General features: G+C 31.8%; 1 protein-coding gene and 1 long non-coding RNA gene across 3 annotated transcripts in view; one reads left to right on the top strand and one right to left on the bottom strand.

Moving 5' to 3' along the window:
• Positions 1-17279, bottom strand: part of Blimp-1 (PR domain zinc finger protein 1) — a 58605-nt gene extending 41326 nt beyond the window's left edge. The window contains exon 1 of one of the 2 annotated variants that reach the window (XM_088230362.1): positions 16653-17279. The gene's annotated coding sequence lies outside the window, so the exon portion shown is untranslated. The remainder of the gene's footprint in view (positions 1-16652) is intronic. The other variant, XM_088230361.1, reaches the window with a different exon arrangement.
• On the top strand, positions 4-26842 carry LOC148279176 (uncharacterized). Its single transcript, XR_015822958.1, has 4 exons — positions 4-19; positions 4470-4606; positions 20955-21159; positions 26402-26842. It is a non-coding gene; the product is annotated as an uncharacterized LOC148279176 (long non-coding RNA).
• The last annotated feature ends 1128 nt before the right edge of the window (positions 26843-27970 follow it).

The raw sequence follows: 27970 nt of genomic DNA, 5'->3' as shown, positions 1-27970 counted from the left end.
ATAATGGTATTGCACGCAGGTAATTTGGCAACATAAAAGGCATTGGGCCTTACTTATAAATTTGGAATAAAGTAACGCCTAGGCATTGTGATAAAATAAAGATGGGAATACCAACATTGTTTTACCAATATAATAAGAATAGTATTCCTATCCTTATTCTACCACTTTAAGGCCCATTGTCGTATCGTTTACTTACTACACATATGCGTGGTTTATTTATATGAAGGATTGTAATCATTTTTGTGAAAAAAATGAGTACGGATGATACCATACTTTTATGCACATCTGGTGACCTAGATCTATCATTTACCATCTGTTTCCGATTATATCACAATTCTAATGCACCTTTGATACCAGATGACTTATTGAATTCCTGTAAAGAATTGTCGAGGTATAGAGAAGGTTAGTCAAAAGCTACTAAGAAATATATAATAATGATAATTACGGTATATTAACAAAAATTACATTTCTCTATAGATAGAGATAGTAGACTAAATGTTTTAAGCGATATATTTCTCTGGATTATGTCTAGTCTGCCTAGTTAGGCAGACAGAGTTACGTAGTTACGTACATCCTGTTTTAAGGCAGGCATTTTTATTTTAAAATAAACAATTCCTTTTAAAATAAATTTATTTATTTAAAGATAAACAATAACATGGCCATCTTCTATTTAATTTATAATACAGGCGATGATGACGATGACACAATATTTTATTATACTATTTATTATTTAATAATGTGTTTGAGTAAATTTTCCGATTTCTCTCTACCCAAACTCCGTAATAGTTTTTTTACAAATTTATTTAATTGAGTCCGGGTCATGATTTTGCAATCCTTTGAGAGATTTAAATTAGGTCAATATACTATTTTATATGTAATATTAACCCACAAAATGGATAAAATGACAATTTGGACGATTTGACAAACGAGTGAAATTTTGTTTTTGCTTCTGTTTTTTATTTATTTGTTTTAGTCGATTTATTTTGTAATTATTTTTTGTTTCAAATATAAGGAAGGTACCTAGATACGTAACAAAGTTTATTAAATAATAAGAGTTTTTCTCCTTCTTTTTCCTTTCAATGTTTCGAAAATGAGAGAGTTACAACCTTTAATTATTCATTCTAATGTTATTTGTTAAGATTCATTTGAAACGCTAGTAAGTTATTTGATAAAAATATAATATATATATACATACTTTCTTATAATTTACTCAAATATTTTAATTTCAATGCCATTTTCAACGAGTTGTAAATAACTATTCGAATCAAGTTGGGGTAGGGTGGGGGTCGAACCTCGGACCTCTGATCAGCGAGTCTTCAACACTAGCCACGGGACCTCAACCAATTCTCCTTTTCAGGGCTGCTATTCCGAACGCATGTATAGCGCGCTATTTAATACGTAATTGTGTTCGGAATACCAGCTCAGGTGGAAATTTAATATTATTCAGTCTGTACCCAACCGTGATGGCACAAAATACAATTATTTTCATACATTTTCCGAGTATTAAGAAATATTCTTAGCAAAGTTATAATGGAACAGATGCTGGTCGAAGACATGAAGGATTGTCTCCATTAAAAATTTTTTTTTTTCATTTAAAAAATGAGTTGTTAAAAAAAATAATAAGGAAATTTTTTACTATTTGCCGTGAGGAATGTATCTTAACGGTTTCAACTTATTTTTAAATGTATGAATTAACTTTACACTGTATAATATTCACCAGTCTGAAGATGCCCATTTGTGGATGAAAGCGCTAATTGGTCAAATAAATAAGTGTAAGTTTACCAAGTGTTTTTAAATTGATAACTTAAATGTAAATATTAGTTATTAGATCAGTAAAAAATACTTATTTTACCTATTTTAAGCAATCTATGATCGGCGAGCAAGTTGGTCTATTTGGTTGTTGAGGCGAATAAAGAATGGATCTTTTGCGCGAGTGAATGTATCGAGTCCATCGGAGTTCAACGGCCTTTGACCACCGAAAACGAGTAAAGCGAGAAGAGTACTCCCCCTCTACCTGCCTCCCTTCACCCCATAACTGCCGAGAAGATTATTCTATACAACTGAATTTCTGCGTCGTATTGAAGTGAGAATATTTTCTTCTGAAAATGTCCCGCCCTTATACAATCAATGTCTCACTGCAGATTAACAAGTAAAAAAAAACCTTTTAACAAAATAAAATAACCTAGTTGATTTATTACAATAGATACCATTAATAAAATACTGTAATTATAATTTTTCTTCACAAGTGTTTTTTATAGAACAGTAAAGTTTAAACTCGTAACTATACTTTTTATTATTAAACATTTTTCCTGTTCTGGCGGATTAAGAGCACTGTTTCTGAGGTTCTGTGTGTGAATTAGAACCAGAACCCGAATAAAGAAATCGACTAGAGAAGAGTCCGCCTCGTAGCGTAGTGGTTGTCGCGTTCACATAGGAAGGTCAACATGAAATATTAATTAAAAAGGTTGTTCAGCACTGCAATATTCCATGTTGCCGGACGGGCACCTGAAGCGTAAGGTTAATTACTTTTCATTCATCGATATAAGGTGTATTTGGTGTACTTATGCAGTGCCCTATAATGATGATTATTTAACATGCGTTTTGAGATAATAAAATGACTTTAAAGATGCTTTTTATGTACCTATAATCCAGAAGGAGCGTAGAATCATATTTGAATACATCGGACTGTGTCCAATAATTCCCCACTTAGACACATTTTCGCTATGCGCATATTTGAAGTCACCGAGTAATATTGCCAGATCGCGAAGAATATAACCATAACACAATTGTAAGGTAAAAAAAAAACAATTCGTTAATTTTTCTAAAATTTTATTGTGCAATCGGAAAAATTGATTGACACAACAGAGTAAATAAGTAAAGGGTCATTTAAAAGGAGTAATTGAATTAATAAACTTTGAACTTAAAATACAAAACAAATTTTATTTTACATAAAACGGATATTTTTATATCATGTTAAATAATATTTTATGTTTTAAAGATAATGCCAGCCAAATGTTCACCACTGCGTTGTTTAATCCTAAGTTCAATTTTCATTATTTCTCTTATTATATGAGCAAAGTAGGGTAAAATTTTTTACTACTCTGGCAACAATCTGACAGATGGAAAAATAATTCAACTTTTAAGTAATGCATGTGTACCAAACACATTCATTTGATAATTACACATGAAATGTGATTGAATCCTGTTTTTTTTTAAATCCTAGCAGTATTTCTACATTTTGAAAAGACACAACACGGCATGGTTTAATTCGAATCAGGAGTTTTATTATTATTATTATTATTATGGATAACTTATATAGCGCCATTTTCGTAATAAAATACCTCAAGGGCGCTTTACATAGTGATTCTATTGTTAAATTAATTTAATTGAAGCTTTTAAATTTGTAATTTAATTAAAACAATTTATTTTGTTGTCACATGCTACGGATTTATTCAAGTGATTTAGAGAACAAGTGGGTTTTTAGTTTTTTCCGAAACATCACTTCACTTTCACAGCCTCGCACCTCTGCTGGGAGAGCATTCCATGCCATAGGGCCTGCGACCGGAAATGCGCGTTCACTAAATTTAGTGCGCTGTTTGCGTAGAGGTATAATAACTTTTCCTCTCGCCGTAGACGTAGCTGATCTAAGCGTGAGACGCCTGTCAGCTAGTTCATCTGGAATGCATAGTTCCCTTAGATATTCCGGAGCAGAGTTGTGCAGTGACTTATACATAAACCAACAGAGTTTGTATTTGTCCCTCTGTGGAAAACGTAGCCAGTGTAGTTCCCGAAGTAGTGGAGTGATATGACTGAACTTAGAGATTCCGAAAATAAGTCTCGCTGCGGCATTCAATACAGATTGTAGGCAAGTCATTTTGTTCATTGGTAGACCTGCATAGATACCATTACAATAATCGACTCTAGACACTACAAACGCATTTATTAATTGACGGGCGGCATCAACCAGCAAATTTTTGCGTATGCATTTAATTTGTCTCAGCTGGTAGAAGCATGAACTTATCGTTCTAAGTGAATTGCGTACTGAGCGACGTCTACAAAAAAACTAATGGGTCAAAACGTAAACCTACTCATTTACGAATAGTTGAGTCGCCTTCTGTTTGATGTGCGTATGTGGTTTCTGGACTATTCTTAATTCTAAGATCTACTCATTACTTCATTGTGTTATCTTTCATAAACGATTTGTATTAAATATTCGTGTCATCAAGACAATTCTCAGCAACAGCAACATAAATGTTTTACCGTTTTGTTGTAATATCTCAATCAACGGGCAAGATCGATGGGTTTGTCTTATTCCGCCATCTCGGTGAATAGCTCACGAGCCACGCTAACATATGTAATGTGCTGTGTTTCTCCAGCAGGGCCAGGGGCGGAGGCAGGGGCGGGGAGCGGGGAGCAGGGAACAAGGAAGACGTTGAGAGGTTGGTGACTGCAGAAGAACCGTTGTTCAGCCACAACTGGTTCGGTGAGCGGCCGCGGGCCCGGGGCGGCCGCGGCGGGGGCGGGGCCGGGCGGGGTACGCAGCTCACGAGAGGGTACCGAGGATGACGTTTTGACGGGTCCCGAGATCAGTTACAATCGAAATAAGGTGAGACATACCAAAATCATAATAAAACTGGATAAAGGTAATTAAAATCTTCCCCGCCTCCGGCCTCCATGGTGTTATAGTTAAGATATTTTGTGCTGTAATAGGGAAATATCACGTACTACGAATACCGATAAAAATATATGAAATAGACTTAGGATAATTAATTGTTTGTTAAAAATCAATATTCTGGAGAATTTTTTTCATTTATAACTTATAAAAAAAAAACAAAAAAAATATGCCACGAGAAAAACGCGACATGTTTGGCATATCAAGTTGTGACACCAAGATTCGTGGCGATGTTCCAAATTTTTTTTAATGGTTTGAAACAAAGCTAAAAATGAGCATGAATCGTGACGTATTAGGGGCGTGACCAATGCAATGGCTGTTTTTGCGGGAATTCAAAATTACAAATTTGAAAATATTTTTTAAGCTACTGATAAGCCGCAAAACTATATTTTTACTGGACAGTATTCTATAGACCCTTTTTATTAAAAAATTGTAAAAAATATATTTATTTTCGTATTGCGTATTCTGGCCGGCTGTAGTAAATCACTGATCAAAGTCAGTGAGATTTTACTGCCAATATGGATCAGCACTGTTTGACGCGTAACCCATTTATTGAATTTTAATATGAAGATATTATTATCATCAAAATAATAAAACTGTTATAAAAATTATCTTTTGAAATTTATGTTTAATACATATTTATAAAACAGTAATTTTTACTAAAATATTAATTTAATAAATCACTGTAAATACGCTTTTTTTGTTTAAAACTTACAGCCCAGCTTACAAGGGCACATATACGTATAAACCGCTTTCAAAGCCAGGAAATAAAACTTTACTCATTTGTAGTAATACTAATAATACATTTATGATCATACTGTTATTGCAAACGTTTTTAAATAGTAAAAAATATAATAAAAACGTAACAAATAGATAAACCACATTTAATTAATTTATTTTTGATGTCAAACATCGGTCACAACTAACGTTTGCCAAGAATTAGAGGCATGGTTAGGAGTTCAAAAACTTCACAATGTAGGTAAAATATTAAACGTACATATTTCAAAAATCTACACAGTTATTTAAAAGAAGCCCAGTAAACCACCATTATGAGTTGATTAAAATGTGTTTTCCGAAACTTTAGTTTTGATTTAAATTGAACTCAAGTGGTCTAATAACAAAGTGTTTTATTAATAAATTTATATTTAATAATTCTTTGCGTAAAATGTTTTATTTTTGCGTAATAAATATGTATTTTAGACATGGAAATAAAAACTTATTTTTTTAAATCATTTTGAGAACGTGTTTAAATCGATGTACACAGAAAATTCAATTAATGGGTTAGGACTGCTTTGATAGATATTTTTTTTTTAAACTAATTGAAAAACATTTATTTAATAACTAATATTCCTTATTTATTTATTTATTATGTGTACGGCCTATATCAATGATAACAGTTATATAAAGAATCTAACGACAAGAAACGGAATAAAAAGGACATAATACTACATATATAAATATAAACAAGAGCAATAAAATAATGGTGCACAATATATTCATAAACACGATCAACATACGATACTTGGAGCTAATCCATGCCAATCTATCTTATTCCACAATGGGTTAATAACAAAGATCTAAGAAAAGCTGGAAGATCTATTCTAAAGAATTCCAAGTTGTGTGACGAATTGACTAATCTACAAATTCTGGACATTGGGGCATAAAAACAAAAGTTGCTCATAGAAGATTTGATAAATGGCAGATTTTGACTTCTGGTGACACGGTTAGGAACACGAAAAGAAATTGATTGAAAAAGAGATGGGGCAATACTTACAGCATTGAGTAATTTGAAAATGCATATTTGTTCCATCTCCGTTCTACGTTTCGCTATTTTAAAGTAGGAAAAATTACCATTTTGCAATTCAAACAATCATGTCAATTTTCTTGGAAAACGGTGTTAGACAAACTCGATATATATGATATGAGTCCTAAAGAATGGACACAAAATTGGAGAAGCATATCCTAGATGAGATCTAACTAGTGAGCAGTAAAGAATTTTAATGGTAAAAATATTTTTGAAGTTCGTCGTTTCATATTGATTTATCTGCTTACGATTTTTGTCAGTCTCGTAGTGAAACATAAATAATATTTTTATTCCTAAATAATGGTTCAAAGTTGAAATAAATTATATTAATAACTTTAACATTAAAACACTATATTAACACATTACAACAGAGATGAAGAACACCTAAGAGAAGGTAATATAGAAGTCTAGGCATCTACAGGGCTTATGACCTATCATTGGCTATTTTAAGTGGCCACTTTACACACTGTGTAACATTCACCATTCTGCCCATATTTGAACATCTATATTCCTTCAATTCTTTCATCTGTTGATGTTTGTGAAGTAAAAGAGCTGAAACCTTTATTTATGCGGGTGAGATTCATCTTATTGAATTATTTCACCTACATACTAGGCAAGGCCTGAAAATCTTATTTTTTCAATTTCTATACTTCTTCATGGACCAGGTGGATTTATCAACAATAAAGTCACTTAAACCAGCCAATGACAGGTCATAAGCCCTATAGATGCCTACACTTCTATTTTACCTTCTCTAAGGTGTTCTTCATCTCTTTTGTAAGGTGTTAATGTTAACAGCTCCCCAGGGAGTTGAATCCAGTCCATGTCTACGGAAGTTTGGACAAACTCAAAATATTGTTGAAAACACTATATGACTATTATTATTATTTTGGATAACTTATATAGGCGATATTTTAGTAACCTTAAGGGAGCTTTACAAAGTGATTATATGACTATTAATTTAATTGTAACCTAAAATTTGTAATTTAAGTAAAACAATTTATCTTATCATCACATGCTACGAAATAACTGAAATGATTTAGAGAAAAGGTGGGTTTTCAGTTTTTTTTTTCGAAACATCGCTTCACTCTCACAGCTTCGCATCTCTGTTAGGAGAGCATTCCATGCCATTGGGCCTGCGACCCCAAATGCGCGTTAGCCGAATTAAGTGCGCTGGTCGCATAGAGGCACAATAACTTTTCTTCTCGCTGTAAATGTAGCTGATCTGTCTGTCAGCTAGTTCATCTGGAATGAATAGTTCTTATAGATATTCCGGAGCGGAGTTGTGAAGTGGCTAAGCCAACAGAGATTGTATTCCACCCTCTGTGGAAAAGTAAAACAACGACGACAAACCATCACGTCGTTGCCTCGTAAGGGTAGGCAGAGAAGATAAAATGCCATATCACTCTGCTTTTGCGGACAGATTTCGCTTCCTCTACATTCATACATCTTCTTATGCACGCGCGACGATTATTCCAATTTTTGACATGTTCATCTTCAAATATTTTTTGGATTTGGTCATGCGATATCTTTTTCGGCCCTTTTCTATTTCTACGTCCATTAACATTACAATGGAAAATATTTTTAGCCATCATTTTGCTGTTCATTTGATCTACATGTCCAAACCAACGCAGAGCTCTTTTCTTGATTTTGTCAATAATGCTTTTTATAGCCTTACGTTATGTATGGATCTTGATATTTATACAGCCATCGAACATAGTTTTACCATACATTCACCCGGGAGGTCGCATTTCGACAGTATTTAGGCTACTTTCAAAAATTCCTAAAAATTAGATATGATATTCAAAAAGATTCAAAATTTTCTACTGTATGGAGTATAAGATAGGGTGGGTCTCATGTATTTTTTATATTTAGATTTTAATGTTTTAATATTTGCTATTGATTTTTAAATTTCTGAAAGATTATTAAAGTTTTTTTCCCCAACATATGAATAATGATTTAAAACTGCAGTTGTATTGCATCTGCGTAAAGTTAAATTATTTGGAAATGTAGGGTTTCGAGAATTTTGTAAATTAGGTTTTTTTTCTTTAAAAGTTTGTAAAATTGAGTTTTTTTTTAAGATGCCATAAATTGAAGGTATATCTAGTTCTTTAAAAATAAATTTGAAGGGTAAATTCAAGCCTTTATTATTTCAATTTTAGCGATGGTTTTTTGGGCAGTCAAAAGTGGACTTAAATTTGTCTTATAAGCTCCTCCCCAGCTTATGAATTCATACTGCAGAATAGACTGTATGATTGCGTAGAAAACAGTTTTCATATTTTTTGAAAAGAAGATGTTTCTTAATCTAACAAATATGTAAATAATTCTTCTAACTCTTTAAACTGTAGCATTTATTTGTAATTTCCATTTTATATTTCTATCAAGGATAATACCAAGGTACTTAATATTATTAGACTTTTTTACTGTCGTACATATTCGGAGGAACAAAATGATTAATATGGTTTTTCTTACCGTATAAAATGACATTAAAGTTAGTAGGAAGATCACAATGATTTATTGAAAAGGGTAGGAAGAATGTTTTTTTTACTATTCGGTGATAACAGATTGAAATCGAACCATTTTATTATTAAATTGATATCTTGGTTGGCACTACTTTTAACATCTTTATATATAGGTCAATGCATTTATTATCAAAACGGTGTCGTCTGCAGATATAATTGGTGTCGTCTGTAGATATTATTTTACTTTTCAAATTTAAAGCATAAATTTCATTCACATATATGACAAATAATAAACAACCTTAAACAGTACATTAAGGTGAAGAAATATTTAATTCTTCAAACTGGCTTAAGATATTTAGATTTTTTACGTTTTTTGTACGATTAGTGATATAAATTTTTAGCCACAATTTTTTTTTTCCTCCTAAACCAATGTGTTTAAGATTTTCAAATAGTTCGTTCGTTTTCATTGACGGTCAACCAAGTTTTTTACTGATATTATTCTCTTCTTTAATTTTACTCTTAAACTACTTTCATTTTCTGATTTGAATTATAAACGTTAATTCATTCTTATATTTTTCAAGGTTTTATCATTTGGATGCTTTTTAGTTAATTAAAAAACATTTTCCTTTGTCCGTACTGAAACCACTTGGGCATGTGTGATCCAGGGTTTAATTTTACGATATTTAGAGATACTGTTTTTAATACATTTTTTATTTTTCGACGCCACGATATCATTCGAAAAGATTTGTTCAATTCACAGAGCATAACTCAGCATCCACTGTTTTTAACACGGGTAACCAATTTTCATGTGACATTGGGCCTTGGACATTGAGTTAGTGTAAGATAAAATTTCCATTACATGGATAATTTCGTATTTATTGCTGGTAAAAAGATATATTTTTGCAATATAATTGTATCCCGGTAGGTTGAAATGATTACTACCGTTGTTCAGGTAAGTTTCTGTTAACACTATGCAAGCCGGAGATTTATTTAAAGAATAAAGATTAACATAATTTTTATGTAAGCTTATAATATTTACGTGTAAAAGAAAAAAAACATTTTTTTTTTACAAAGAATCATATAACATTCGGATACCAATTTTTTATACTTCTTATTTGAGGTTACTTGTTTTAATTTAATTGATTATGAAGTCATTAGTCATAACGCTTATAAACAATAAGAAAGTTGTGACTCATAAAATATCTTTGCATCTGAAAGATTTAAAAATAAATAGAAAACTTACTCGTATTCAATACGGTCTTCCGCAATTTATTTTTCATTTCAATTCTTAAAGGACAGTTCACACTATTAGCCTGGTATTCTGTCGAATACTTTAATGAAGCAAAGTATTATTATTCTTATAACGAAAACGCTGTAATCATTTTATTTAAATTTATTTAAACTTATCATTTTTAATGATGCAATAACTTATATTTACATATAAGCTACTAATTAAAAATACTTGGTTCACTTCCATTTATTTTTTTAACCAATTAGCGCTTTCACCATCTAATGGACATTTTTATCACTAAACGGTATCGGTAAACATTATACATTGTAAGGACAATTTTTATCAATTTTAGTGCAATTGATTCTGAATGGAATAAATGATTGTAAAGTTGTGGTAGATCAGCGATTAAACCTTAAATCTATGATATTAATATTTCTAATATATAGCCACAATATTCAACTTCAGTAAAACTGACTTTGTTTTACTGTTTTGTTTTGTACATAAGATGATGCAATTTTTTTATAGCTCGTATTTATTGTCAGTCACAAGAAAAAATCTATAAAAGCATAATTTTTTTTATAGGGTTAACCATGTCGAATTTCGTGACAGAAAAAAAGTATTTGGTGGGAATTTCATTGCATTATATTTTTTAGTCTGCGTTTGAAGCACATATAATGTGGAGACCTACGGTGACCTTGCTCTGTTGGAACATCACCAAATATCATCATTATCATCATCATATTTGCTCTGCACCATCTGGGTGTAGTGTATTATGAGCTTCTCAAACCCTCCGAAACCATCATGGGAGGTCGCTGTCGACTACAATTGTTGTGTTCGAGCCAAGTATTGAATAAAAAATGGCCGCAATACAAGGAGAGATATGACAAAAGAATTTTGCAGCATGTCAACACTCGACCACATGTTGCAAAGCCAGTCAAAACATACTTGATAACGCTCAAGTGGGATGTCCTACCCCACCCGGCGTATTTACCGGACATTACTCCTTCCGATTACCACGTGTTCCGATTGATCGACTCGTGGCCTTGGTGAGCAGCACTTACATTCTTATGAAGATGGCAAAAAATGGCTTTATTCATGAATAACATTAAAAGATGAGTCATTCTCTCGATATGGTATTCTGGCAGAAATATAGGAGAAAGTAGTCGCTAGCGATGACAAATATTCTTAATGGCATCTTCTTCTTCTTCACGTGTCATGTCGGGTCCCCATGACGTTGACAATCACTTGGAAGAAAACTTACCTACCCTGAGCAGTGCAAAACAGCTTCTCCACAGTTCTAATCTTGGTCCATTCTCGGATGTTTCGAAGCCAGGAAAGCTGTTTTCTTCCGACCCCTCTACGTCCCTCGATTTTCTCTTTCATGACAAGCTGAAGTATGGCATATTTATCACCTCTCAACACATGGCCAAAATATGAAATCTATACTAATCTACGGAGTTTTACAGTGGTGGTTAGTTCTCTGTTAATAGTTCTCTTTTAGTATTGGCTCTACATAATACTTCATTGTTGATTATCATATCGGTCCAAGATATTCTTAACATTCTACGGCGGTTTCAAATTTCAAAATCTTCAAGGCGGTTTATAATATTAACTTTTAGAGGCCAGGCCTCTACACCGTACAGTAAGACACACCATACATAACATTTGACCATTCGTTGTCTCAGCTCAAGGTTTATATTATCGTCACAAAGAAGATTTTTTATTTGAAAATTTATTTTATTTTTTAAATGAAATGCTTTTTACTAATTTTTAAAAATAAAACATTAATATTCACGAAAAAACAGCGAAAATCTTTTTTAAGTCCCAAATACATGAATATGTTAATTACATTTTACAGCTAATATGATGTTTATAATAATTATTATTGGATATATAATAATATCGTTTGGTAATCGAATATTTACGTTTACAATTATAAAATGAAAAGGGGACAGAAACTTTATTTGGTTTTATTTAATAACGATCATATGACAGTAAGGTAAGGTGATTATTCTTACGGTTCAGGTGACAGACAAGGCACAATGAAATATTTCTGTGGAAAACCATCTTTAAAAACAAATATTTTATCGGACCTCAGGCATGATAGGCAAACGAGTTAAAGAGGCGCATGTTTTTCTAATTGATTTTTTTTCAGGACTTTTGCATAAAAGCAATCAACAAGACTCGTCCAGGACCCTGGTCCAATTTACAAAATAGAACTGTATTCTTTATCGGCCTGGACACGGGCAGAAAACAACAAAGTCATACAGAATTTAAAAAATCATGCAAAACAAAAACTTTTTGCATGGAAATAATATAAAACAAAACGTACAGTTGACTAGGAGTAAAATGAAATTGAATGAAAATGGCATAGAAAAATAGGAAGGGAAGCGGGAATGTAAGAATGTAGATATATTTAAAAAATATATTATAACCTAACAACTGCAACGATTATTATAATATTGGTATTCATGCTATAATGTTAAAACAAATGCACATAAGAAGATATTGCAGTAAAATATAAAATTAAATATGTATTCTTTTTTTTAATAAAAAAAAAAATAGCGTTCTTATAATTTACCCAAATATTTCAATTTTGGTGGCCATTTTCAACGAGTTGTGAATAACTCACTGTTAGAGAATGGAAATCAAGTTGGGGTAGAGTGGGGTTTTAACCTCGGGCCTCTGGCCCGTGAGTCCGCATCACTAGCCACGGGACCACAACCCGATTCAATAAGTTTATGTTTGTTTTATCATTTAATCGTATATGATCTGCTACCTCCTACCTGCTTAGTTCCACTTCTTCATAAACTACTTCTTCCCAATATTCAATGTGTTTCATTGTTTTTCTAGGATTATTGTATTTACATTTTTCTTCTGCAGAAATGGAGTAAAGCTTTGTTTGTTTTAATTTAAATTGTATCCAGTTGATAATTGAAATAAATAATAAAAATGAACAAAAGATAAATAATTTGATATTTCACCTATCAACAGAAATCACATTGTATGATTGTTTGCTAAATTATCTAAAATCATTATTAGCCATAGATACTAAAAAAAACAAGTTTTTCGAAAAAGTGCACATGTCGAGAATTTATCTTGAATAGCTATCGACGTTGGCATTTTACGAATTCAAATTTCAAACTTGAAAGTAGAATAAATGTAAAACTTCTAATAAGATAATATGTAGTAAGTTGCAAAAGATATTCTATACAAAAATCACATTTCTTATTGGAATTTTGAGTTAATAAAATTTATTAACATGTCAAAAACTTAAAAAGTGCACGCATGGTTATTCGGAATGGATTATTTTGTACAATTATTTGTTTACCCGGATGTTTATATTATCTTACGATATTAAGATTATTTGTCAACTGAGGTTTTTTTACGTGATTTGAGTCAATTTATTGCGTTTGGAAAAATAAAAACATAAATAATAATCTATTATGCGCAATTCTCAAACACGTCATCTCGTAAGTCGCTTATTTGAAAAAAGTGTTAACACCGGCGAGAAGGCAAGAGTCTTTAAAGAAAGGGGGTTAAAGTCTTCTTTCGTTTGGCATTCAGTGTCAGCCAGAACCGTGGGAGTTCAACGACCGACTTTTCATGAGTTTGACGGCCCCAAATATTATTATATCACATAGCAGATACAATAGTCCGACCAATTCTAATTGGCAAAGCGGTGAGGGCGCTCGCGTAGCATTTATCTTTATGAAATGTATGAGTTAACTTTAGTACTAAAACTGGCCGTTCGCCAACCCGAGCTGGTCAGACTCTAAGTGGAGGACCAAAGTAGCTCTCCGTATACTTGTAGGCGCTGACAATTTTCAATTACTGAAGAACCTGCACCAAGAAGCACCTAAATAGCATACCAACTTCATAACAATGCAATTTGTGAAAAGTACCCTTTTGCACTAAAACTTTTATCGCAGATGAGCGGGTAAGAATGATAAATTAATGTTTGCTCGTTAAGTGTCATTGCCAAAAATATACACAGGCAATAATCAATCTTGTGAACAATAGTCATGAATACGGCGGTATTGAATATATTTATTTGAGTGTTGATGTTACTTTTAGATCACTTGATTTGATTACGTAAGGATAAATTATTTAAACGAAATTACAACGTAATTTATTTTGCATCGACATAAACAGAATGATAAGTCACTTTATTATGATATTATATTGCCATAATAATTATGACCATTCGAGAATTATTTTATTTAAGTAATTCTCAAAATAAAATAGTATTAATACTGTTAATATGTTAACGTATTACGAAAATAATTTCAGCTCCGGCAAAAATTAAAGTCTATATTGAAATCGAATTATCAATGGCATGTTTGCATGTTTATATTTTTACATGTATGAATTAGTTATGATTGTTGAAATTATACTTGCAGCACATGGATGAAAGAACGGGTATAACATAATATACGCAAAGTGCAAATAAAACACTAGGTCGAGGCCACCAGAGAAAAAAAAACAACAAAACAGCCAATCCTTTAATAGAAAAATGATATGAGGTTAGATAGGAACTAACGTGCAGAGCACCCCAGGAAAATGTTTAATTTGAAATATGAAATATTTACGGCGTTTCTGCCATTTATAATTATTAAAAAGTTTTCAAAAATTTTTAGAGGAGAAAAACATGAGACGGTAATTATGGACACATAAATACACAAACGAATACAAAAATATTATGTATATTTTACATTATGTTTTTCATATTGATATTTAGTAAGTTTTTACTGTTTTCATGTTAATTTTTTTTTAAATTTTTATTCTTTATTCGTATAACCAACAGCTACAATTATCATAAATAAAAAACATCATCAATCATCACAAAAATTCCCTTTCGGCACCTAATGATACATAGGTCACTGCATTGGTGCACCAATCACAACGTATCTTGATCATTTTTATTACACGAAGGTAAGGTGATCAGTCTTACGCTTCAGGTGCCAGTCTAGGGACGATGAAATATTTTATTCTTAAAACACCCTTTTCAATAAATTTTCATTTCAACTATGTCGGATATCGAACCCGAGACCTCTTCCACGGTAAGAAAACGCGCTGACCTTTACACCACGATGCCTACAATATACCTAAACCTTTAAAAAACTTAATTTCCGTAAATAATATAGATATAATTGTACCTCTTAAGGTATCCTTAGATAAAACACGGAAGTCAACCTTTTCCAATTTTAAAGTTAAAAATGCAGAAAATATCACAATAAGTTATTTTATCCGTGAATAAAACATCAACATCCACTTTCGTCATAAAAATGCTTTATTTAAGTTAAATTAAAAATTCGAAGTACATTTTGTTGTAATGCAAAAAACATCCGTAATCCTAGAAACGTTAATTTAATGTGTACTTTTATTAACAAAATACTAATAATTTTACATTCAAAGCTCTTTATAGATTGAAATGATCTCATTCGTTCAGAAGTTATAAAGTTTTGGAAATCGCACAGTCGCAAAATCTTTTTTCTTTTCTTCTTATTTCGTTTGATGTGACTTCCGTGGTTTATCCTTTAAGGTGCATAATGTATTATATGTTGTACCTATATTTTAATTTATATTTTATAGCTATTATGATAAAGATATTTATAAATTTTACTTCCGAGGTACAAAACCTTAAATGAATATTCTAAAGCCTTCGAAAATGTCTACGTGACCAGAAAATAAATCAGAGTCTCGCGACCTTGGGTGATTATTTCTGGATACATGGTAATGTCCCATGACAGGATACGAACACACATATACTTGCCTAAATGCGTATTATATTGGCGAATTTACTAGTACATACATTAACTTGTGAGGTAAATTATGCACATAAATTAAAGCAAACAGATATTAAGTTATCACAAAATTTGTGTAATTCCCTAATATTATTTATTTTGTTCTAAAATAGATTTTTAATTTAACCCCAGTCGAAACTTATGATTCGAAATAATTCAAACGCTTTACAAAAGAGTCATGAGGTAGTATTTAAAAAAAAAATTTTTTAAATTAAAATTAACAAATTACAACAGGGATGGAGAATACTTTATATGGCTTATGACTTGTCATTGGCTGGTTTAAGTGGCCACTTTAAACACTTTGTAACATTCACAATTGGATAAACTCTCATATTGTTTTAAATTAAAAATGACAAGTAACGTGTTAAACTATTTACATAAAATCAAAGTTAAAAATGATGTTAGTTTGTACGGTTATTGTAACTTAGAATTTATTTTTAAATGTACATCCTTAAGTTCATACAAGTTACTTGAACGAAAATGCGGAAATAATTTAATTAGATCTACTAGATTTAGGTTTCCTGCTTTACCGCTCTGTTGTTCCTATAAGCTAAGAAAGGGAATGTAAAAATTAGCTGCAAAAATGTAAGTACGGATTTTATTTATGAAAAGTATAAATGATTTAAATTTAATTCGATTTTATCATGCATCAGAATACATTTTTCATTATTTATCTTACCTTATGAGAGAATAAATAACATGACAAGTATCCAATGTGTCAATCTTTGTCGAAATTAATCCATTGCATCCATCGCGATAGTATTCCAAAAGGCACCAACATGTAATACAAAAGTAATTACTTCACCATCACGTAGCACTTAATTAGTTTATTTTCTTTAATCACAATTAATTGCAATCAGTACAGCAAGGTCACATGCGATAAAAATACACTAAGATAACGATAGTAAACACAGCACTCAAATGCATTTTTCGCAGTGGATTCTGCGTTTATGTCACTTATCATTTGATATTGTCACACTCGCGAAATTATTCGCAATCGTAATGCGCGCGGTAGTGGAAATTTCAAGTTCAATGACTGAAGTTTCTTCCGGCAATAGACCGTCGCTCAGTGTAGCCTCACACTGTACACGCGGTGTACTGTGTGCGGTGGTATTGAGGTGAGGCTATAGACTGTCAATCGTGGTTCGTGCAGCGCACATGCGGTGTATGGAGTACACTTTACACGGTGGTAGTGCCTCGGCCGGGGCTCAGCTCGGTACTGCGGGGCCTGGGTTGGCCTCAGCGATGCGGGGCCAGCCGCTCAATGGGTTCGGGTGAACGAACCTAGTTACGTCTGCTCTGCTGTTACGGGGCCCCGCGGAGGACCCGTTACGTTCAGAGTTCCTGGGAAAAGCACCCTCAACTGTGGGACGCGGTTTTTATATACATATACGATGTGTAAGCATATATATATATATTAATTTAATACAGTGATCAATTCTGATCGGCGATTTTAAAAATATGTAAATACATTTATAAATGTATTTTTCATAATTTTTATTTGATTTATTAATATTTATTGTTGTGCGCACAGAACTATGTTGAATATAATGTATATACAGTTTTACGAAAAAAAAACATGAACCTAACACAGCACGTATACACCACAGCATTGTATACACAATTCAATTTTGTAGCAAGGACATCAAGGTAGAATGAGAATAGGTATATTTGATATTATTTGTGTTAGTGTTGTTATTGTTATGTGAGTTTGGAGTGTGATGTGTTCTGTGTATTGAATGGTACGCGAATGACGTTTGTTGAATTTATTTGGATTTTGTCAACACTGGTGACAATTGGAAATGTAATATTTTCTTAAATTAAAACCAATATCTTATTTAATTTATCAAACTAAAATTATAAATCGTAGGAAAAACATACATGTTAAGTGTAATGGATATCTATATCAATGCCGCTGTATTTTCCTTTTTTAAATATTTTTTTTATCTATGGTAAGACAAATTTTAAAAATAATTATTGAATTCGTTTTTTGGTTCGATATTTATTTATAGCAAAGTAGTTTTAGATTGTTGAGTTACTGTCTTTTAGTATTGGTATGAAACTACTTTTAATATTAGAAGAACAATTCTAAGATTAGGCTCAGTCATGTTAGATGGAGACTAACCTAACCAGATAGCATTTCATTTTCATTTTAAAATACTCGAGTGGTATACAGATTCCCTGCTAATAAATATGTTCAATTTTATATGAAATGAATGTATTTATTATACATACGGCTTAAGTCAAAAACAACAGTTACATGAAGAAACATAAATACAAAAAACTGAACGAAAAGAACAACAGTTACATGAAGAAACATAAATACAAGAAACTGAAAAAAAGAACATAAAACTATGTAGCAAAGACAAACCAAAGGCAAAACAATAATGGTAAATAGTTACAAAATATTCATAAAAACGAAAGACATAAGACCTCGAGCTAAACCATGCCAATCCAACTTCATCTCACATTGTTTAGTCGCGAAGAGATCTACGAAAAGCCGAAAGATCCATCGCAAATAATTCCAAGTCGTGTGATGAATTGACTCATCTACACATTCTGGACATTGGGGAATAAAAACAAAAGTTGCTCTTAAAAGATTGAATAAATGGCAGATTTTGACTTCTGGTGACATGATTGGGAAGATAAAAAAAATCTTGCAACAGAGATGGGATATCAACTAGTATGGCAAAAATGTATAAATAATTAATAATATTTTTTTTTAACAATGTATAGAGCCCACCCAAATTTCTGTACACAAGAACTGGATTCATCCCCTTGGAAGCCATCGATATTAATATATTACAACAGGTATGAAGTAAATGCCTAGACTTCTACATTTCCTTCTATTAAATGTCTTTCATATCTGTTGTTATAAAAAAGAGATAATATATTTAATCATCACTCTTCCGTTTTAATATTAAAATAAGTTTAATATAAATAATACGGTACTAAAATACACGTAGTTAAAATGCTGTATTATCAAGATTGATAATAATCTCGATAGAATAGGGAAATATCACCTACTACGAATATCGATTAAAATATATGAAATGGATTTAGAATAATTAATTGTATTTTCAAAATAAAATGTGACGTATTAGGGGCGTGGCCCAAGGAATGCCCGTTTTTGCGGGAATTCAAAATTACAAATTTAAATGTATCTTTTATGCTACTAATAATTAGTTTTTTTTTATTTACTGGACAGTATTTCATAGACTTTTATTATTTTTAAAATATAAAAAAGTGATATTTCCTTTTTTATATTTTTTTATGGGCATCTGATCACTTACGGTCAATGCCGAGACTTATCTCCTCAAATAGTCTCTCCACCTGCGTCGAGATATCAGTAATCTAAAAATAATCGCAGCTAAAGTTGTGGAAGCACGGCTAGTATGCGGTGCAGTCGAGGATTGAATTCACGGTTACGGTCGACCACTCCACCAGCCGTGATTGTCCATAGCGACTATAAGCTCTGCCGTAACAGTGCATAACGCCCGTTTTACCTTGGCAATGAACAACGAGGAAGAGTATTGCCGAAGCAGGTATGGAGAGAGAGAGACTATCATACGTCCCCGTCCCGCATAGGTAAATGCACTATCATAGTACTAAAAAATTGCAAAAGATAAGTAGAACGCGTGAACATACTTGCTGCATCTATACGAGGTTTTTTGTTTTGGTTTCATAAAGTAACTTTCTATTTATTCTGATGCTCGCTGCTTTACTAGATTATTTATGGGTAGCAAATTTATTTATTTAATTTTTGGTTAATTCAAGTCGTCGGAATTTATTATCGCAACATTAAAATAAGTTTTGTTTAATACTTAAACGAATTTTGCTCTCGCAACTCATTCTGGGACACTCACAACTCGTATAAAAAGCGCAAACGGAAATTACTAACAATCTCACAAGTACCCAAATCTTCACGAAGTAGCATTAAGAAAAAAGATGGAAAAAAAGATATTCTCAAATATTATGAATTTATATTTTACGTATATACAATAAACTTTGATTGGTTGTTCTTCTCATTGGCACTTTTATCACATTCTTATTTTTTGTTTTATTTATAGTATTGGAAACTTCTAATAATTTTATGATTCGTAAATAATTATAATTGTTGTTTCATTTTTTAACTGTGAGATACATCTAAATTTTAATCATTTCATTAATACGGTGAATGACGAAAATTGGAAAAACGTATACACAATACTATGATAGAAAACTTTATACCTTACACTTAATTATAAATTATATTCCTACATCATATTTTGTGTAGGTTTATTTATACGTATTGGCAAAGTAAAGTAAATGTACAATTTTTTAGTACTGAATTATTTATTTACCATTTAAAAATATTCAAATTTATCGCAGGAGGCTAAACTAGCAGTTCACAACGGAGTTCTAGTTCCAACTCTAATGTATGGGAGCGAAGTATGGAATTGGAAAAATAATTATGAAAGTAGGTTGAATGCTGTCGAAATGCGATCCCTCGGGCGAATGTGTGGTAAAACGATGTATGATAGGTGCACAAATGTCGAGATCCGTGAAGCGTGTAAGGCTGAGACATGTATTATTGACAGAATCAAGAAAGGGGTGCTGCGTTGGTTTGGACATGTAGAGCGAATGGACAGCGAATAAACGGCTAAAGGATCTACGATGCAAATGTTGATGGGTGCAGAAAACGAGGAAGACCGAGAAAGACATGGCACGATCAAGTCCATCAAATATTTGAAGATGGACATGTCAAAAGTAGGAATAATCGGCGTCCGTGCATGAGAAGATGTATGAATGTAGAGGAAGCTAGGTCTGTATGCCAATATAGAGTGTTATGGCGTTCTATCCTCTCTGCCTACCCCTACGGGGAAACGGCGTGATGGTTTGCTGTTGTTGTTGTTGTTGTCAATATTTAAATATAATATAATACAAACGACTTAGAGTCAGATTTTAATTATTATTCTTCTTCTTTCGTGTGCCTTGTCAGGTCCCCCAGACGCTGGCGATCACTACAGCGAAAGCATCTCGGTCCTGCGCTACTCTTATATTCCGAAGCCAGGAGAACTGCTTATTTGATCTACTCGCCATAGTGATTCCTGGGAAAAGATGACCCGAGTGGTTTCTCGTTACCTTCTCTGGTGGGTTTTTCTGCCGGGGTTACCTTCCCTTAGCTGGTTGGTTCTGTTTTGGAGGTACCAAAAATTCGCCTTTCTTCCTCTTAATTATTACACGCATTTATTTTATTTTATTTAAGTATTAACATTTTTATGCAATAACACCTATTCTACGGTTGATATTTTATAACTTCTGTTTTTGAATCATATGTGAGTTTTATTTTAAAAATACCGCAAAATGCCATAAATCTGGAAAAAGGATTTACATCCATAAAAGAATATTATTATTCCTTTCTATTTTACCTGCTACCTGCATGTAAGAACTGACGTTCAATGTATACACATTATAGAAACCTTCGGGTCACAATGATCTACCTGCTTTCAGTAGGTATAGTAAATACATGCATGTGTGGGGAGTGTAGTGGAATAACGGTACATTTTTGTTCATTCGGGAAGAAAGGACATCCCGAGTTTTTGCTGTAGTTTTGTGAAAGCAAAAAAAACCTTCTTCGACACAAAAACTGCCGTTACCTACGTTTTTTACCACATATTTTGGTTCACGTTTTTTTCTAAATCTAAAAATGTAAGAAAAAAATCATTTATTTTATTTAATATGTATTCGAGTATCTTTGAAAATGTATTGCGTAATAAAATAGCGTAAACATAACATCGATAAAATAACAAAAGGTAAATGTAAGAACTTAGTTAGTTGTATAATTTACTTATGGAAAAGCAATACGACATTGCATTTTCAGGGGTATACTGCAAAAACGATTGTTTTTTTATATCTAGGTCACATAAATACGAAAATACATCATATAAATTATCAATATATATATCACACATCCTATAAAATAGTCATAACTAAAAAAATATTTTAGTTAAGGATTCAGAATATTTTTAAAAACTTTTATATTATATACTAGGCTAAAAAATATTTTTATTTATTTATCAATAAATACGGCACGTGGTGCCTTTTATTTTATAAAAAATACATATTGTGTGAACACTTCAAATTATATACAGTTGATAAACGAGAGGAAAAAGCATAAAAAGTTTAAATGTACTCGTTCATATTATGACACAATGATTTCATTCAATCAACACGCTTACATATTGTGTTAAAAATAAATCATTAAATGGAATATAAAAATTAAGAAGTACGAAAAACGTTTTCATTTTTAAAAAGAGAGGTAGGTATATCTTTAATCATACGTAAATTGAACAACAAAAAATAGAAAATGTAATTTTACTTAGTGTAAGATAAGAATGTTTTTTTAAAAGTTCGAAATAAGAATTCAAAAAACTCATAATATTTATTTACAATAATATACCAAAACTAGAAAAAAAGTAACTTACCCTAACACTTATTCGAGCGTTGCCGTTCTCAAACCATGTCATATTTTAACAAGGTTCTTTTTATGACCATCGATATTTTCTTTTAAAAAAAGTCGTTTTTTAAGACATATCTAAATGTCATATTTTTCTCGGTCTTCCTAGTTTTCCGCATATTTTTGTCGTTCATTCACTCTACGTGTCCAAACCAAGGTCATACTCTTTTTTTGATTTTGTTGATAATGCTTATCTCAGTCTTACATAATAGGATATTAAAAGAGGACGCAAAATGCCGGACACTCTCAAAGTGGAATGGAAGGTGTGTCGATGTCTGTCAATAGTCCGGCTTCCTCCTAAATGAGTTTTCTGTGGTTTCTTCTTCTTAAAGCAAATGCGGAGAAGTTTTGTAACAAGGCCACAGCCGATTATCCTATACCAATAGATAGAGTAATAAGAAGGAACATACCTTTTGCAGTCAATACAGTACAAAATAAACAAGACAAAAAATAAGCAGCTCCCATATAAAAAAAATACAAAAAAAATGTTATGTAATGCACGAATCTTCACATTTGTACCCCCATCATAGATAATTTTAACAGATATTCAACTAAGGGGTCACATTTCGACACCATACAGCTAACTTTCAGACTCGTTTTTACAAACCCATCCCTCACTCCCTACATATCGGTCGGCACCAGGACTCCATTGTGAACGGTTAATTTTGCCTTCTGCAATAAATATTTAAAGATTTTTATAAATGCAATATTTCTCCATTGCAGAACTGGAGCCTAAAGGGAAAGACTGATCACCTTACCTTCCTATAACAGATTTATATATGTATAATGTGCACAGAACTCTCCTCTGATTCGCTTGACGCGTAATAATAATTTATTTTTCAATAACATAGACATATTTAACTGCAGTAAACTCACTTTTAAAACCAAAATTAAAAAACTATTATTTGAAAAAAGTTATGTTTCGTTATAAAAAAAAAAATATATATTTTTACATTATAATTTTAAATTGTTTCTATTCACTCATATCAAATACACACTTACCCTGTCCTTAAACCTACCCTAACACCCATATACAATCACACACATATTCACGTACCTACCAAAACCACACTCCACTTTTTTACACACGCATCCTCAAAAAAAAACTCGCACACATGCACTTCTATGAATTATATTTAACTGAACTGGATTTTTATAATTGTACTTATTTGGAAAACGGATTTGGCTTTATTTCATGTTTTCTTTATAATGTTGTGTATATTTTTTTGTATTGCTGTTGTTTTTCTTAATAAACAAAAATTAAAATTAAAATTAAATAATACGTTGCACTTGGTTTACCAAAACAGTGTCCTATGCACCACTGGCTGCAGAAAAGTAATGATGCAGATGACGATAACATTATTCAGTGCTTACGTATGTTGCATTTTACCTGCCGTTAATGATGTAGTTGTATTTTTGATCCGTCGAACACATTTTCTAGCATTATAAAACACTAGTGCATGGACAAGCAGGAAACCCAATGGGAATTGTTTTATTTATGTAAAAACACTTTTTTTTCACTAAAACTTTCAGTATTTTGGCTATTGCTTGATGAACCAAAATAAATATTAATTTTAATTGTATTCATAGCTTGGGTCCCGAGTTTAAAGATATTGGGTCATATAAACAAACAGCAAAAATAACAAAAGTCTATGATGTATTCAAGAAAGGCGATTTGTTAAATGTTGATAAATCGAAAGTAATGGTTATTGAAAGGGATGAGAGTATAACTAAATGTAAAATCAGTGTGAACGGATATATTCTAAATCAGGTGGAAGAATTTGTGTATCTGGGAAGTATGTTTACTAGGGATGGAAAGATTGAGAAATATATTGAAAGGAGGGTGAGTGCCGGGAAAAGAGTGAAAGGTGCGCTGAAATCTATCTTTGCGAACAAATGATTGTCGTGAGAGGCAAAACTTCACAATGTAGTTTTAGTGCTGACCCTAATGTTTGGGAACGAGGTATGAAATTGTAAAAATAATGATGAAAGGATGTTAAATGCTGTCAAAATGCAGTGCTTTTGATGTATGATAGGTCCACAAATATAGATCCGTGAACTATGTAAAACTGAGACAAGCATTATCAACAAAATCAAGAAAGAGGTACCGCGTTGGTTTGGACATGTAAAGTAAATGGACTGCAAAAGAACGGCTTAAAGGATCTACAATGCGAATGTTGATGGATGCAGAAAATGTGGAACATAGAGAAAGACATGGCGCGATTAAGTCCAACAAATACTTGAAGTAGGACATATCAAGAGTAAGAATAATTGGCGTGCGTGCATAAAAAGATGCATGAATATAGAGGAAACGAAGTCTGCATGCAAAGACAGAGTAATATGGCATTCTGTCCTCTCTGCCTATTCCTTAGTAGAAACGGCTGATGGTATGCTTGTTTTTGAGTTATATGAAATATTATTATTTGCCCATTGTTTTAAAATTTCCACCACATTGCAAGTGCAAAAGCGTTTTATCATTAAATAATATTATGTAATCAATAATATTCTTATTTAATAAAAACATATAGGTATATCTCATAAGAGATGGAGAGCATTTTTTGAGGAGGGAATATAAATGTCCGGACATAGATATTGAAATACTTTATGGAAAGAATGGTAAAAAATGTAAGAAGAATGATAAAAGTGAAAATAAAAGCGGCCAATTGCCGGCTTTTAAAAATGCCTGCCATTATCAATAAAAATCTTCGTATTTATCTGTCTTAAATGTGAAGTAATTTATTAATGTAACAATTAAATCACACGATTTTTGTTTCCATAAGAAAATGCATTTATAGTGAAACTATTATTTGATGCATTTAATAAAATTCAGGCATACTTAAATAGTTATCGTTTAGTATTTTACAATAATATTATAAAATAGGATTCAAAATGCAAATGTAGAAAACAAAAAATAACATTGTTTTTTCCCATATATGTAACTTGCTTTCACTTTTCATGAATTTTATAATAATACATATTTTATTTATTTACCAAAAACAAAACACATAAATTAGTTGATTACGGAGACACAGTTCATAGTCATACAACTAGGAATGACCCATGCTCCAACTCGCTAGGAAATCCGTGTTGAATCGGGGCACTTGCAACATTATATTATGGACGGATTTAAATAGCTGCAAAAACAATTCAGTATGTTTTCGTCAGAAAATTTAAAAAAATGCATCCTAATTTTGAGTTGATTTTAAGCTGAATTTATTATAAAATACAGTTTAACTACGCAGGTACATATTTATTTGATACAAAAGCACTCGAATAAATTGAATATGCCGAATGAATTTCCAAATAAGTATGTTCATTATGCCAAAACTTAAACATTTAGTAAAATTAATTGAAATATTTTATTATTTATACAATTTTAAATCCTACCTTAACATAAACTTAATTATTAATAAAAACGTGGAAATTAAAATATTTTTTCTGTAATCAATTAACACATTTAAGATTTTAATACCAATTCTTGGCTTGTTAAGAAAATCTGATTGTTATTAATTAAATAAAGTTTTCAGATAATTTGTAGTCTGGGCGGGAAAAGATCATCGAATTTCAGCATGCGTATTTAAGATGTGATTAAATTTCATGAAGTAGTGAAATAAATTTACTTTTACTGGCTAGTTTTGAGAGTTAAATTCACTAAATGTTATTAAAAATGTTTATTTAACCATTTACGGACTTTTCTTTGTCTACCGGTGTATAGTGGGTTTTGTATGTTGGTTTAATTGGTGTCTTGACAAAGAGACGGGTACGTATCGAAAACAGTAGACATTGAAAAGTTTGTAAGAGATTATATACAAATATTAAATAACATTAAGTAAAATGTTTGAAGTTAATGCTTTTAATATTAATAGTAGTTAAATTTACATTTCGTAGAGAATGAACCCTTTAATTAATAATGTTTTTTTCTTCTTTAGCAGGTGGAGAGAAGCGTCTCTGGATTGATTTTGGTAATCAGCACAACGCAAAGATCTTCTGAAGTATGTTAATTGTTCATGCAGTGCAGTTCAAAAGCAGTAGTCGTCCAAGATGGAAGAAATCTGGGTTTTAAAAAAAGGCACTTTGGATCACTTTGATATCCACACTAATTGACGTTTGAATATTCTGAGGTTATAAGTTTTATTATTGTTGTTATAACATATTCATTTCGTTATTTTTGACAATATCTCATTTATGATTTTCCCAAATCCTTATTTATTTGAATAATAAGCTAATATATGTATATCTCCTTTTTTTAGATCTGGCTGTATTTCGTGTATGGTACTCAAAATACTACATTGATAACAATCACAATCTTCAGCTGTGAAAAATACGGATTGAAAATATTGTATTATATGTATTAAATATCTTCAATTTCATGATTATTTTTTTTATGACAATCCTGATATTCACAAAACGAAGTACCTACTAGAAGTGGTTAAAAAGAAAGAAACAATTATTCGTCGTGGTGCGTGGGCAAAACTGAAGCTCTATGAATATTTTGAAATTTTTTGAGCAGTGTGACAATTCCCCCTCCCCCTCATGAAAATAAAAAACTAGTTAGAATACAAATTTAAAAAAAAAGTTTAGGGAGTAACGTGGCTTGTAACAGGTTTATTTACTTTTACGAAACTGTTCCAGTAGTTGCTTGTACTTCATTTTTTCTCACGCTGCTTTGAACTAAGAAGTAACTAACGTAAGTCAAGAAATAATTCTCGGCATTATGTTGTAAAAAAAACGAGATGAGCTCCCCTGAATTTTCGGAGTTGTATACCCCTGTTTTCGTTTCCGGAAACAGGCCTGTTCTGGCCAATCGCCTCCCGTATTTGCTTGAATTGGTTGGTCACGAGCTCAATCTTTCTGGAAATTTCGATCGCGAGTATAAGGACAAACAATATTCACGCATTGTTTTTGTTGGTGTTGGTGAATCCAGAGCGGAGAAGAGGCATTTTTTAAAATAAGAAGTTTAAGTCCCTGCAGTTTTTAGAGGCACACACACATAAAACATTACGGGGCGGTAACTATCCAAAAGAAACCACACTCTGACTAGCCAAAATTTAAATGCAGTTTTCAAGGTACAACCTATTCTGTTTTATGTTTACATTTTATTTCATTCATCAATTGTTTCTACCAAGCCCAGAGTTAGCAGTTTCACTTACCCCATTTTAATATTTCGTATAACTGTTGTAAAAGTTTCAAAAACTAGATTAAGTTTTAAAACACTAACTGTTACTGCTATTCCTTTTAAATAACCAAAACACCCATTTGTTTTTGTTTCTGCAAACCATATGTGGGTATTACTTTAGTTGTCTTTTGACACTGATGTAGATTTCTAGTATTATTCAAGATTGATAAAAAGATAAACCTTGCGTTATAGGCAACTTATACCACCCTCATCTATTTTTACACAGTAAACGATAGCAGGATTAGCATCCCTACTGAATGAGATTACCAAGAAACTAAGATTAAGTGAACGAATATTTGCATAATTTACATGCGGTCCTCGT

The sequence above is a fragment of the Micrasema longulum genome, unplaced genomic scaffold, assembly GCF_059751315.1.
Source record: "Micrasema longulum isolate JH-2025_06_02 unplaced genomic scaffold, ASM5975131v1 h1tg000747l, whole genome shotgun sequence".
NCBI lineage: Eukaryota > Metazoa > Arthropoda > Insecta > Trichoptera > Brachycentridae > Micrasema > Micrasema longulum.
This window is presented reverse-complemented; position numbering and strand designations above follow the sequence as displayed.